This window comes from Corticium candelabrum, chromosome 13 (assembly GCF_963422355.1).
Source record: "Corticium candelabrum chromosome 13, ooCorCand1.1, whole genome shotgun sequence".
Classification (NCBI taxonomy): Eukaryota; Metazoa; Porifera; class Homoscleromorpha; order Homosclerophorida; family Plakinidae; genus Corticium; species Corticium candelabrum.
Window position 1 is genome coordinate 3,289,206 of NC_085097.1, and position 14,585 is coordinate 3,303,790.

The window sequence follows — 14,585 nt, forward strand, 5'->3', positions numbered from 1 at the left end:
GACCACACATTTCTAGTCTGTTTGTCTCACGGATCAAGGAGAAGAGTTTTCAAGTCGTCGTCCAAGTCATTGTTTGCTGCTTCAGTCCGTAACGCCTTTTATGACCCTTCATGTTGGCCATTGGGGTTCGCTTTCGTTTTTAATCTTTTGTTTGCTCACCTTCCATCTGCACAGTCTCCTGTCCTCAAGTCATTGTTTGGTACTCCGGATCCTTTCTTAGTGTCTTTGCGCCAACATATCCTTCGTTTTAGTGTCGTCATCATGAATTGCACGCAGCTTTACTTCGCGTCAACGTTTATCTTCTTCTGGGTGGCAATGCACGTCGTCATGTCTTCCTCTACCAGTATATTCTACTCCTCTGTATCAACTTTGCCATCATGGATTCTACGCAACATTAGCTAGCTTCAGCGTATGGCGTCTACTGTGATGATCATGCACGTTTGAATGTCTTCCTCTACTCGTATTGTTTACTCCTTTGTATCAACATTGTCATCATGGATTGCACGAAACTTTACCTCGCGTCAGCAAAGAGCGTCTTCTATGGTGGCCTTACAAGTCGTGATGTCCATCCATCCATCCATCCATCCATGTTATCAAGAAGACAGAACGACATTTTCCAGTTTTTTGGTTTCTAGATGTCGTTCATAGAGACAGTTGCAAATTATTAAATTATTGAATATATAGGGCCTAAAGGTCCTTTTTGTTTGTGTAGTTTTAGTTATTTAGTTTAGATCATTATATAGCTTGTAATAACACTAATTTATGAAAATATATGTATTTGACAGACAGAAATACAGTTAGACAGACAGACAGACAGACAGACAGACAGACAGACAGAAAGATAGAAAGACAGACCCCGGATGAATGAAAGCGGTTCTTGAAACCTACAGTTTCTGCAAAGCAGAAGTCATCAACAGAAGAGGAGAGCTTTTTCAGGATTCTTTTTGGCGTCAGCGGTTCTTTCCGCTTTCGTCGGTTGCGTCAGTCCTATTCGGTTGTATGGAGTACCCGTTTCTGGAATGAACGCTTTTGTTGAGTTTCTTTTCGTCGTTTGTTGCTTCCGTGGAGTAAGGGTTTCTTTTTTGTGATCGAGTCTTCGTTCTGTCTTTACTCTTGTGGCTTCAGTGTCTGGGATCATCGCAGCCTTACCTTGCTTTCGTGGTCTAGTGCATTTTCTCCGGATTCTGTCGTCATCTCATCTTCGTCTCATCGTCCATCTTGTGACTTCAGCATCTGGAATTATCGCAGCCTTACCTTGCCCTCGTGGCCTAGTGTGTCTCCTCGGATTCTGTCGTCACCATCTGCTGGTCTTCTTTGAATTCATTTCTTCAAACTTGCGTATCTTGTACCTAGCTCTAGAGTTCAGCCTCTCGTATGTAGTTTGCAAGTTTTATGTTGTTGCTAGTGTTGGACTTTAGTTATAGTTATGTACTTTGCAGTGATGTATAATAGTTCAATGTTTGAAATATATGTATTGACAGACAGACAGACAGACAGACAGACAGACAGACAGACAGACAGACAGATTTGTTTTATTGTCATCAAACGTCACTACTTACATCACTTGCTGCAGTACTAAAAGTTCTACTCTCCTACTGTTCTTCGTTTTAATTAATGAATAGAACTATGAATGGCTTTGTCCATCTCTAGCTTGTCTTGTCCATCCAAACAATTCAATGAAAGCCTAGATAGCTTTCTTAAAACAACTCTACTGTTACATTTCTGAATAATCACAAAAAATCTTCTTCTCCAATAGCTTCTAAACGCTGCTTCATTTTTCCTTCCCAGCATGTCTTTGGACTTCTTTGCAAGCTCATTTAAAAATTCCTCTGCTTTGGGTCCCCAACGACCAAAGTGTTCGAACACCAGAGAAGTAACAAAAGGCTTAGAACCATCTGGTAATGATTCTTTGCGATACTTTACTTCCTTCCTTGCCTCTCGTTTTGTTGCTGCATATCCACATGTCGTGGACGCTCCCTTGATGGTATCTTTGCTCCGACAGACAGACAGACAGACAGACAGACAGACAGACAGAAAAACAGACAGACAGACAGAGAGACAGACAGACAGATAGACAGACAAATAGAAAGACAGAGACAACAGAAATCAACTATCACGCCATTTATCTAAGAGCTTTAGTAATAAAGAAACTATCATACTTAGTTTTGCGTACTGTATTTCTATTTTTGAGATGTATTGATTGTATTGCGTCTGTGAAACATTTTTTAATAGTTTTAGTTGTAATAGCATCCATTTATGAAAATATATGAGAAAGACAGACAGAAAGACATAGAGACAAACAGAGAGTCAAAAAGACAGGCATGTAGACAGACAAACGAAGAGACGAAGAGACGGAGAGACAGACAGACAGACAGACAGACAGACAGACAGACAGACAGACAGACAGACCGACCGACCGACCGACAGACAGACATTAGTGTCGGAACACTTCGGACGTTGGGCTCAGAGGCAGCTCAATTCCTACACCGATTGTCACTCCAGTCTATAGACGAAGACGGAAGTAGGAACAGTCATGAATTTAAGTTATTGTGGCGTAAATGCATGTCGGTAGCTTTGCAAAGGTGTAATGCTAGCGTAATTAGCAGAAAGTTGGCAAGACTGGGACATTCTTCATTCGCACGTAGTTAAATTATGGCGTCGGCCGTTTGGGCCAGACTAGAATGTAGTAGTGTTGTTCTTTGAAATATATGTATTGACAGACAGACAGACAGACAGACAGACAGACAGACAGACAGACAGACAGACAGACAGACAGACGGACCGACTAGACAGCTGGAAGACAGTTAAAAATAGTAACAGGCAGAGAGAGAGAGAGACAGAAATTCACAATCGATAAGTAGTGTAATAATTTCTTAGTTACAGAATAATATGGCAAACACAAACAGAGTATGCGCGAAGACCACGTGACTCTATAGATATCAATCTGCATTGCAATGCTTGTGATGAAACGATAGACTGTGGTCGTCGGTGTGGTTTATCATCGTCTTCAACAAAGTTGCTTTCGCGACGATCATTTGCCGCTAATAGACTTTGGCTACCACTGTGCGTAGACTGCAGTTCTTGTCTTCTGGGTGCGAAAGTCGCCACTAACTGCACGGAGACCTAATCTTGCAATTGGAATTGTCGTCCGACAGGTAAGCGCGCCAGCCAGCACTAGAATTTGACTACCTTGCTACGAAAAGCTAGTACAGGCAGTTGTCATGCATGCAAGTTTCATGGCACGTCAGAAGTCAACTCGCATGCAATGGCGCCGCGCCGCTAAGGGAGCATCGAGTCTGTTCGTGGACATGAAAAGGGGCTCCTTTGCAGGGGTACAAAGTCTCGCGTAGCCAAACCCCTCCCTTATATATCTCACAAGTCCGGTATACCTTTTGCGTTGCAGCTAGATATGGCACAGTGGCCGAGCGTAACCAGCTTTCTGTCGTTTTGGGGGGAAGCGGTGGGTTGAATGTAAATGTTGAACTAATATATACCTGCGTACATATACAAAATATATACTTAAGGGTAGGAATTTTTTGCATTAAGGGTAGGGAATTTTTGCAGTAGGGGTAGGGGTTTTTTGCATTAGGTGTAAGGCCTTCTTTCATTAGGGGTAGAGGTTTTTGAATTAGGGGTAGGTTTTTGCAATAGGGGTAGGCTCTGTTGCATCAGTGAAAGGCATTTCTTGCATTAGGGGTAGGGGTTTTTTGCATTAGGGGTAAGGGTTTTTTGCATTAGGGGTTTTTTGCATAAGGGGTAGGGGGTTTTTGCATCAGGGGTAGTTGTTTTTTTGCATCAGATGTGGGAGTATTTGCATCGAGCGTAAGGGTTTTTTGCGTCATGTGTAGGGTTTCTTAGATCAGGGTTAGGGGATTTTGGCATCACGGTTAGGGGATTTTTGCATCAGGGGTAAGGGTTTCCTCTGTTAATCATTTTAGAGGTAGCTTTAGTTATGGGTTTAGTGCATGAAGAACATCAGTGTACCTCTAGCTTGACTATGCTAAAATTACAGGTTGAGTGCAAATATTTGAACATTTGCAAGACTTTGTGTAGCAGCCTGTGAAACATGCACACCAGTATTTACATATATGCCTAGTCCACAAAAGCATTGCATAGTCTAGTATCATTGCATACAGTTTATAGTTCGTAAGATTATAGCTTGTGCACTGTACACACAACAATCTATAGATAACAAGTATTGCCTCGAATAACCTTTAATTATCTACGTACATAGACAAGGTGTAACAAAGTCTATTTCCAGCAAATAAATATCCATTCCAAAACGTTCACTCTCACTTAGTGGGTCAATGATCTCAATAAGTCTAATCTTTTTGGTCTGGCTAAAGTGGACATAACGTGTCAGGAATGTTGATATTATGGTCGTATTGGTGTGGTACTGGGCCAGTCCAGTCAATCCCATAATCGCCAGCGACAAACTTTAATTTGCAAAAGAGAGAGAACAAAGTAGAGTAATTACACGATAAGGTAGCATATTATACTGTCTAATAACATCTATCTAAAATGTTTCCACTGCCACTCTATGACTGCAATTTACCTTAATGGTGAGACATTCAATCCATAGCTGATTTGGTGTACGTTTAGCACCACTGAGTACATGCTAAAGCATGCTTGCCGCCATGTTTTTATGTGTTTGTATATTTCCGGCAGATATACAAAGTGGAGGCGAAAAATGTGAGTTTTATTACCAGGATCAAGAACCCTACAATTTTCCAAATGTGAAAATATGTCGTAGTACAATCCTGTGACTCCCAGAAAGAGATCTCGCCACAACCTTTCAATTTCTGGTTGTGGACAGTTTTTCCGACTATGATGCTGCCTCGATTCAAACCTCGAGGAGGATGACTCAACATGTATCGAGCAACTGCGATGTTCTCGCCCCCAGGATCAGATCGAACTCGTGATGGCCGACCATACTGATTCCCAGCTCTAATAATACAAATTCAAAACGGTGTCTGCTTAATTGCTATCTAAACAATATTTAAATACAGGAACTCTGGAATAACTGTAAATATCTCCATGAATGACAAGTCTGTACCTATTGAATAATTAATCCAACATTAGATTGCATGCCATCACAATTTCACACAGTAATATATGGCATGGTTACTGCTTCATGCTATCGTTTAGTCTGCAGGGTGTCGCTATATAGCATGCAGCTATGCGTATGTACGTTATCAATTTATGATTTCCATTAATATGCCACAACGCCGAGGGGCCAGAGACAAAGTAAGAGCATCTTAGATAAAAAAGACATAGCCAAACAGCTGCAAAACCTTCATTACAGCTTCAATAACTCGAATTGGTTGGACAATAGTCCCCTTGGCCTTGAGAAGTCGGTCCAAAATTTGGTATCCGCAATGAGAATACTGTTCCTTTAGCTCTTTCACAACTGCATCAAGATCACTATCTGAAATGTCTGAAAATATTGTACGTGAACTAAGACCAAAGTCTGTCATTCTCTTTCTAACTGTTCTTACGAAAACCTCTAACATTTTGGCGATGATTGGAACAGTAAAACCGTGGCCTAGAAAGTATTGTAGCTTCTCAGATGTCACACAAAACCTTGGTCTACCAATAGTTGATTGTATGGTGGTTGCATGATACGAATCATCAACTCCGGAAATCGATGAAACTCTCGCTTGCTCCAAATATCTTGCGGCTTCACGAACAAGAGAATTTTGTGTGTCAGAATTTATCTCTAGTGCGGCCAATCGATTCATATATGTGCACAGACTGTCACAGAAACGGCTGCCATCAGCAAGCGTGCTAGAATCTTGCTGAAAGGAAATGATTTGCCATTGGAAGTTATTCAGCAGTCCTGTCATACGGCTGCGAAGCTCATCGGCTGTTTCCTCTCTAGAGACGGTCATGATCTAACGTGTACAACTAGTCTCGCAAGACAAGATTTACTCTAGCCTCGTACCATACCCTTTCGCACCGTCGTGCCCGATTCCCGTATAACACGACAACGCCGGAGAGGGTCTGGGATCATACCGCCTACCGTTTATACTATTAGATGATCAACTTAGCTCGTATGTCACCAAGCCTCAGGCTACTAATACGATTAGTCTAATAGTTATTCTCATGTGTCACACGAAATGTCTTGCAACCGACTTGACCTTCCATTCGTACTCTACTTGTTTCCTTTCAGTGTTGGTATCTTGTTCCAACGCAAGCTGTACGTATTTGCCAACCTCTCTGGGAAAGAGGACTTGCTCTCCAAGAGAATCTGGAGTGGAAGTCAACACCGTGTCTGACGGCACGCTCTGCCAGGCTCCTAGTGTTTCCGAATTATATTCGAGCGTCCCGATTCGTATTGTTCTTGTAGCCTAGCACAGTAATAGAGCGGCGCCTAGTGCATGCCTAGGCCAAGCTACATAGACTGCTGATCGAGTCACATTGGACCTCACAGCTTCAGATAACGTAAATCGAACTCAGCTCAAGCTGCCTCTGTGAATGAATCTCTTTCCATGCAACAAAATGAATCTCTTCTCATGCATCTGTACAGGAACTAAATATAAACAGTGAATGTATGCAATCGGATATCACAGCTAGCATAACTTTGATAGAAGGATGCATTCATAATTAACTAAGAGCATGAAAGTGTTGACGTTGGTGACGTGGGTGACACTAGGTGAAGAAAGTAGGCCGTATGATCGCAGACCCTCTTCGGCGTTGTCGTTTTATACGGGAATCGGGCACAACGGCGCGAGAGGGTCTGGTACGAGGCTAATTTGTTCAATGTGCCACTTCAAGAATTTCCGTCAAGCACCTCCTCTCACGTGCGAGCAACACGTGAGTTCGCACAGTGAGCACGAAGACGCTTGGCTTGAGAGGCTAGTGGCAAGTGCAGAGCCGTCTACCTATGGTATAGCTAAATTATATATTAATTAATTAAGTATGCGCAGTGGCAAGAATAAAAATATACAGTGCTCGCAAACTCCACCAACCATATTATTTAATTCTGCAAAGTCTATAGCCTCAATAATTATAACTAGCCAATACTTCAACTAATTACTACACATGACACTTGAACGCATTTAATACCTAATTACTACACTTTAATTGATATTTAATTGTTCACTCCTGCACCTGATTCTGATACTTGTGGATCTGCATGCATGCTAAAAGAAAATGACTGCTGTGCTAGATCTGTATCAATCATAGGAGTCACTTCTTTCCATAGCCTCCATAAAACAACAAACCAACAGTCACGGCCTCTTTGAATTTGGCTTCATCTTCATAGTATTTAGTTGGTAAGACCAATTCATGTCCACAAGTTGATGCCGTGAGATAGATGTCCATGCAGTTAATTAGAGTGTAAGCTGGGCGTAAGTTCAAAGCCCATGACAGGAATGTTTTCACATGATGTGAAAGTTCCAGTAAGTCCGCCATAGTAACATTCTCAACAACACCAACTAAAAGTATATATACCATCGACAGCTAATGAATTTTCATATTATAGAGAGTCAATACAAACAACTAAATCTTTCAAATCTTCAAGATAGCGACAAAAATAGATGTAACTTACTTCTTCTTCTCTCCTGGAATTTGAACACTTTTCAGAAAAGTGCTTCTTTTTGAACAAACTCTTAGTACAACTATATATAGAAACAATTAAATTAATTTATAAATTGTTTAAAAAAACGGGAAAGAAAAACGTACACATAATAATGCAGTACTGCATGTACCTGCAGTCAGAGGGTTGCGTTCTGCAACAGAAAGACATTGAAACACATGAGGGTGCTTCATCATTGCTGACAGTACATGTAGAGTTTCCAGTCCCTCACGCAAATTGGTCTAACTCAGCTTTTACACTGAGTAAGCAAAAATGAACTGCTAATGCAGACAGCATATCTTGCTTATAAATATGAAGAGGTTTCGTGTAGCCTGCATCCATGACCTTTTGCAGAGCACTTCATTGTCTGTCAGTAGATTGTCGAATTCAGGGCCATTGGCATCTGCAATCTGTAGAACTGTCATTGCAAACAACAACTAAAAGGTGAAAAGTACAACAGCACCTGCTTGGCAATTGAACAGACGTCTAGATTAGGGATGTCCACAATGTCTGGTTTGATTTCAGTTAGTGTTTTGCCACATGAGTAGCTATAGACACAAGGTGCAAAGACAGGACAACCCATGCCCTCTTGGACAATTGCCATCGCTATTAAAACTCCAAATTTCTTAAAGTTTCGTTTAAATAACAACATTGATCTGTTAACAATGGCAGAAAGGAGAACATGATTTCTTACTGATAGATGTTTCACACTATGAATGAGTATGCATCTGTCATGGTTACCACATACCAGAAAACCTTGAGCATTCCTGGCAACTAAACGCCCCAACTCTCTTCTCAGACTGCCACTGTCCACTCCCTCTTCTCCAAGAAATTCAAGCTGGTATAGAAGCCACTGTTAAGTTGAAAAGAGTACACATTCCCTAATCATATGTACCACAGGTGTCTTTCGTGGATCAAACCCTCTTTGATTCACTGAATCTAATGCATCCATCAAGCAGTGTTCCCTTCGAACCTTGAGAGGGAAAACGAGAGCCAAATAGTGGTAAATTGTTGCTGCAACTGTTTTATAAGATCAAACAAGGTCGGAGTTGCGGGGATTTGACCTAAGTAGTACAAAGACAAGCTTAGATAGTGTATATCAACATACGCTGATAAGACATTCAGCTATTGCCATAATATCCATATGTCTGCGCTGCTCACTCATAGTATGACATGATAGTGTAACAGACAGTCTATTTAACAATTAATTAATACAAGGGGACTAAGAAAAGAGCTAGAAAGTGTGCTATGCAAGCTAGCTGATTATATACTTAGGTGACATATCACTATAATCAATAACAATAAAAAACATATTCAGGTGCTGGTTGCATATAAAGCACTATACAAAGATGAGTACTACATATAAACACTCCCTTTTCTAAACATAACTTTTTGCTTACCAAAAATTACATAAGATTTGCCACTGCTAACAAATTGGGTTGTTAGGGTTTAACAACAACTTCTTTAACAAGACTATCCATTGATTTCTGCAACTATTTCAGCTTCAGTAGACTATGCTTAATTCACTAAATTTACAGAAATAGATAACGCAGTATATTAATTATAATCTGTAATAGTAAGTGAATAAATGCAAAAGTACACAAACAATAAAGAATTAATTAAGTCATATACGTTGCTATATTATAACAAGCACACTTCAAGCACCAATCACATCCTACACACACACACACACACACACACACACACACACACACACACACAACACACACACACACACACACACACACACACACACACACACACACACACACACACACACACACACACACTTACCAGAGAAGTCTTGCACAGCATCTTCCGCAACAACTCTTTCTTCAGTTCTGCCACAAAACACATCAGCTAATATTTCAGTTGAGCTGTCAGGCAAAGTAGCTGGAAGAAGGTGGGAGCATTCTTTCAAAGCAACTTTAGTGGGATCACTTATTTATCCATCAAGTGCCACCCACATTAGCACAGCCTGAGGAGACAAAATCCAAATTACATTAATTGACTTAGTTTATTAATTAAATTTAAAAGTGGATACGGCTGAGAACTGAGCAGCAATAGCGAGGTCTGGTGTTTGCGGAAGTGTTACTGCGTATGGATGAGTGCCTCGTAAAATGCCAGAACAGGATCCACAACAGCGTCCATTTCTTTCAACGCCAAAGAATCTCACAAAATACGGATTCTCTCGAATATTGCCGGGCGGAAATAAATCGAATGAAAAGAAGGTCAGTCTCTATAGACGGTTTCCACAGTGCTTGGAGTGATGAAAACAGAGATTATATTTCCAGGAACGAATGGAGTTCCTGCACAAAATTTTGTACATTCTTAATTAATTTATTTAACGCAATTTTACACTCATGAGTAAATAATATTATTGTGTAAAAAAATACAAACCATATTGAACATTTTGTAATTCAAAATACAATTTTTACATACAATTTTCTTACGTACTAAAGTGAACACATAAGACATGCCTCAACAGAAGCCGAACCGAAATTAAATATTTATATAAAATACCGGTTAATTAAATAAATCAATTCAAATGCGACATAAATTTGATTGCTCATTTTCATACTTAATTTTTATTAATTAATTAAGTAAAATTAAATTTATAAATAATGGCTAACAATGTTAATTACACTCACCACAGATTACGCCTATATTCTTGTTATGATCACAATTGTGACTTCCCCAACCACGAAATGAGCAATTCTACAATCTTAAGTCGCTTGCACTGCATCTGACATTGTCCATCCATATACTCCCACTACCTGGCCTATTATATAGTCTACTCCGGTAGTATCGGTATCCTAGCTGCTTACAAATCACTCTTCCGTTAGTTGAAGACCAATAGTCACTGCATACTGTTCCCAATCACCCACTGTATTAACCAAATATTTTATGTTTTGCCATTGAAGTTTCAAGAAAAAGTGACTTCCTATACTTGTGATATATTTCCACTCGACCATCATTTGGAGTGTCCCCATCGGCAAGCCTCACACTTCCGTCAGCAATAGATGACGCTGAACAATTACAATATAACATTTGGTAATTACGTCGTGTTTATTCTCTTAATAATTAATTAATTAATCACAAAGCACATTGACTTGCTCAGTGTCCAAATGTTTTCTTTAAATATGTGCTATGCATTCATACGAAATATTAGAAACATACTAGTTATTTTGACATTAACTTTATGAACTACATTCGTACCAAAACGTCAAGTTCAACCTTTACAGTACATCGCACATTACTACATTGCTCATTGTGCATGAGCAGCTACTTTTTATCAGCCACTGCACACGCTATCGGTCAAATCAAATTAAAATATTTCAAAACTTAGAAGGAAAACAGTGAAATCTTTTAGAACCGCGTGTGCGTTTTATACAGCGACAACTAGAGGGACGAACAATAGAACAGCACCTGGTAAAAAAGGGAAACGAAGCTTTGGGCTGCGGTTGGAGTAGATGTTGTCATTGCGTCAGTAGTTAGATACTCAGTCGGAAGATCTGAAATAGAGGAATTGACGAACATTGTCCAAACTGCAGAACGCATGCGCATATCAGTAGATGTTAGTATAGAAAGTGGGGTTTTGGCGTACATGTGTTTAAACGCATGCGCCAAAAGCCCAAATTTATAGTGTGTTGATGTTGGTGTTGATATTAATGCTGATGCTGATGTTGATGTTGACGCTGATGTTAATGCTGGTGATGTTGATGCTGACGCTGATGCTAAAATATAAATGAATCCAAATCCAGCGTCAGCATCATCGTCAACGTAACAAGACGCCACCTCCGTCAAGGCAGTCTCTTTAGATGAACGCTGGCACTATAGTGTAATACCAGGCAGCGTACTACTCAGTGTGTTTCCTGTCATTCACGTTGCCCATCCAACTTCCACAACCTTCCTATACAATTTGCCATTTTTCTTTATGTGCATCATATCCAGCTGCCACACTCACTCACCTACCAACACACACACTCACCACACCATCCGCCTATCTGTTCCCGTACTCTTGCACATTGCATGTCAGAGTATCAACTCCACCCCACAGCTCATTAATATTAATAAACAGACCTACTCGTATCACAGTCAAGAAATGAGATATCGTCCAGTGCCATATCACCTTGGTAACCACTATAATGAGTTCCATTAATTCAAATAGATGTTGTAGTCCGTCTGTTGTCCAATAAACACAGAACGCATATGTCAAGCGTGTCCTTAATTTCCAATGTAGAACACAAATTATGAATTTTTTCATCTCCTTTAGTCACAAAGTAGACGTCCATGTCTCCAATGCTACAGCCATAGAAATAATATGCGAACTGCATTCGACATGCACTACCACTCTTGAGATAGTTGGGACTGACAAGAGCGGCATGACTAGAATAGCTTGCAGCTGTGACTTCAAAGTAGACGTACTGATTTATACTATCAATAATACTTACGATCCGGGGAATGACGAGGGCGGAGCGACTGGGTGGAGTCCGTTCATCGCGCGCGCGTTAAGAGGTGTTGTGCAAGAGACTACCATCTCTACCTAGCCTCGCCCCAGACGCAGTGTGGATTGCAGCCCGGATGCCCTGAAAATCGCATCCGGGGCTGCAATCCACACTGCGTCTGTGGCGAGGCTAATCTACTCGATCCAGACTTTCTTTAGTTTTATACTAGACAATCAAAGCAAGCACCGACGAACCAGCAGAATTTAGTGAAAGAATCACACACAGTGAGCAGCATGCGGCATCAAAACGCAGCTTGGCAGCGATGGTGCGTCATTATGACGACACTCATCACTTTCAGCACGATTTCAGGTTCGTTCACATGTCCATTCATTACTCCAGTGTGCAGAGCGTGTAATGTGTTATGCTACCACCACTGCACAACATTCACTCTCACACTTCCGGTTTTTTACACACACACACACACACACACACACACACACACACACACACACACACACACACACACACACACACACACACACACACACTTACCAGAGAAGTCTTGCACAGCATCTTCCGCAACAACTCTTTCTTCAGTTCTGCCACAGAACACATCAGCTAATATTTCAGTTGAGCTGTCAGGCAAAGTAGCTGGAAGAAGGTGGGAGCATTCTTTCAAAGCAACTTTAGTGGGATCACTTATTTATCCATCAAGTGCCACCCACATTAGCACAGCCTTAGGAGACAAAATCCAAATTACATTAATTGACTTAGTTTATTAATTAAATTTAAAAGTGGATACGGCTGAGAACTGAGCAGCAATACCGGGGTCTGGCGTTTGCGGAAGTGTTACTGCGTAGGAATGAGTGCCTCGTAAAATGCCAGAACAGGATCCACAACAGCGTCCATTTCTTTCAACGCCAAAGAATCTCACAAAATACGGATTCTCTCGAATACTGCCGGGCGGAAATAAATCGAATGAAAAGAAGGTCAGTCTCTATAGACGGTTTCCACAGTGCTTGGAGTGATGAAAACAGAGATTATATTTCCAGGAACGAATGGAGTTCTTGCACAAAATTTTGTACATTCTTAATTAATTTATTTAACGCAATTTTACACTCATGAGTAAATAATATTATTGGGTAACAAAATACAAACCATATTGGACATTTTGTAATTCAAAATACAATTTTTACATACAATTTTCTTACGTACTAAAGTGAAGACATAAGACATGCCTCAACAGAAGCCGAACCGAAATTAAATATTTATATAAAATACCGGTTAATTAAATAAATCAATTCAAATGCAACATAAATTTGATTGCTCATTTTCATACTTAATTTTTATTAATTAATTATGTAAAATTAAATTTATAAATAATGGCTAACAATGTTAATTACACTCACCACAGATTACGCCTATATTCTTGTTATGATCACAATTGTGACTTCCCCAACCACGAAATGAGCAATGCTGCAATCTTAAGTCGCTTGCACTGCATCTGACATTGTCCATCCATATACTCCCACTACCTGGCCTATTATATAGTCTACTCCGGTAGTATCGGTATCCTAGCTGCTTACAAATCACTCGTCCGTTAGTTGAAGAACAATAGTCACTGCATACTGTTCCCAATCGCCCACTGTATTAACCAAATATTTTATGTTTTGCCATTGAAGTTTCAAGAAAAGTGACTTCCTATACTTGTGATATATTTCCACTCGACCTTCATTTGGAGTGTCCCCATCGCCCACTGTATTAACCAAATATTTTATGTTTTGCCATTGAAGTTTCAAGAAAAAGTGACTTCCTGTACTTGTGATATATTTCCACTCGACCATCATTTGGAGTGTCCCCATCGGCAAGCCTCACACTTCCGTCAGCAATAGATGACGCTGAACAATTACGATAAAACATTTGGTAATTACGTCGTGTATATTCTCTTAATAATTAATTAATTAATCACAAAGCACATTGACTTGCTCAGTGTCCAAATGTTTTCTTTAAATATGTGCTATGCATTCATACGAAATATTAGAAACATACTAGTTATTTTGACATTAACTTTATGAACTACATTCGTACCAAAACGTCAAGTTCAACCTTTACAGTACATCGCACATTACTACATTGCCCGTTGTGCATGAGCAGCTACTTTTGATCAGCCACTGCACACTCTATGGATCAAATCAAATTAAAATATTTCAAAACTTAGAAGGAAAACAGTGAAATCTTTTAGAACCGCGTGTGCGTTTTATACAGCGACAACTAGAGGGACGAACAATAGAACAGCACCTGGTAAAAAAAAGGAAACGAAGCTTTGGGCTGCGGTTGGAGTAGATGTTGTCATTGCGTCAGTAGTTAGATACTCAGTCGGAAGATCTGAAATAGAGGAATCGACGAACATTGTCCAAACTGCAGAACGCATGCGCATATCAGTAGATGTTAGTATAGAAAGTGGGGTTATGGCGTACATGTGTTTAAAAGCATGCGCCAAAAGCCCAAATTTATAGTGTGTTGATGTTGGTGTTGATATTAATGCTGGTGCTAATAAT

The 14,585-nt window shown here is 40.1% G+C and overlaps 1 long non-coding RNA gene across 1 annotated transcript; it reads right to left on the reverse strand.

Moving 5' to 3' along the window:
- Positions 1 to 6,961: 6,961 nt before the first annotated feature.
- Positions 6,962 to 8,359, reverse strand: LOC134189152 (uncharacterized). The gene is made up of 5 exons (XR_009971447.1): positions 8,328 to 8,359; positions 8,043 to 8,235; positions 7,789 to 7,989; positions 7,687 to 7,733; positions 6,962 to 7,622 (listed from the first exon to the last, which is right to left on the reverse strand). It is a non-coding gene; the product is annotated as an uncharacterized LOC134189152 (long non-coding RNA).
- Between the last annotated feature and the right edge of the window lie 6,226 nt (positions 8,360 to 14,585).